This window comes from Neophocaena asiaeorientalis, unplaced genomic scaffold (genome assembly GCF_003031525.2).
Source record: "Neophocaena asiaeorientalis asiaeorientalis breed wild unplaced genomic scaffold, Neophocaena_asiaeorientalis_V1.1 scaffold95, whole genome shotgun sequence".
Classification (NCBI taxonomy): domain Eukaryota; kingdom Metazoa; phylum Chordata; class Mammalia; order Artiodactyla; family Phocoenidae; genus Neophocaena; species Neophocaena asiaeorientalis.
Window position 1 is genome coordinate 368,527 of NW_020174924.1, and position 1,235 is coordinate 369,761.

A 1,235-nucleotide genomic window follows, 5' to 3' on the forward strand; every position below is an offset into this window, starting at 1 on the left:
AAAAAAAAGAACAATGCCTACTTCAAAATTCTCAGTATTTCAAAGGTATATTGGATTCAGAATTGGTGACATAAGAGACATTAGTGAATGGGTGTAGCAGGGTGATTTCAATGGATAACAGGAACACCGAGTAGATCAAATCGTTCACACATTCTCACTGAGTTAGAAAATACGACCCATGGTGCACCATCTGGACATTACCAAATCTGGCAAATGACATCAGGACCCACCTATATTAGGCCAGTGCACTTCTGAACTTACCAGAAATTCAGTCTCACCTGTGAGGTGAAATTTGTCTGGAGGGGAGTCAAGAACCTAGGACACAGCTAATAACGAGAAACAACAAATTCTTCATTTGCTCTCTTACAAAATGCGAGAGCCATTTGCCACAATCCTTTCATCATGAGCAGTTATCTAAAAAACAAAGAGATTCAAAACCAAGTGGAGGATTAAATTAATTCATTTATTCATCTATTTTAATATCCTCTACACTTTCCCGTGGATTTTGACCGGCTTGTGACCCACAGGGTCCTCCACAGCTCTGATAGTTTCAGGAGCTCCTCCAGCCACAACGGTGTGCCGAAACCCCTTCCTTCCACAAGTACTTGGCCTTGCTGATGATGTCCTAACAATCTGCAAGAACGGTTAAACTGTCCTGAGAAGTAACGGGCTGTTATGGCTTAATGTGCAGCTTATCAGAACTCAGATGATGAAAAGAGAACCAAAGTTTCCCTCTCTTTCTCCATTTCCATCTCTCCTAGATCTTGGTGCACATTTCAAGCAAATTTCTCTCACATTTTTGTAAGGTGACTGCAACAACTCCAAACCATATACCCTCTCAGGAATAAGTTCAGCAGAGGATGGCCCTGTCTTCATACGCCAACATTCCCATCAAACATATCTGATTGTGTTAAGGGTTGATCTCAGACTCAACAACTGTGACCTAAGAAATGAGAGATGCATGCACTGATCAGGTCAAGTATGGTTCGAGGAACCTGGTGGTCCCACAAAGCCTTTCACAATATCTATTAGGTCCTTACCTTTCAAACCACATATCTATGTGAGGCCAGGTTCTCTTTACATGGTTTAGCAAAACAACATAGTACAATGGATGAATGCCAAAACAGATGTGAGAATCCAGCTGTCAATATAGAGTCAGCCATTAAAGAAAATGTGAAACAACGGCATTCTTCTTATTACTGTTTTTTGTTTTAGAAAATAAGTTTTTTGAAAAA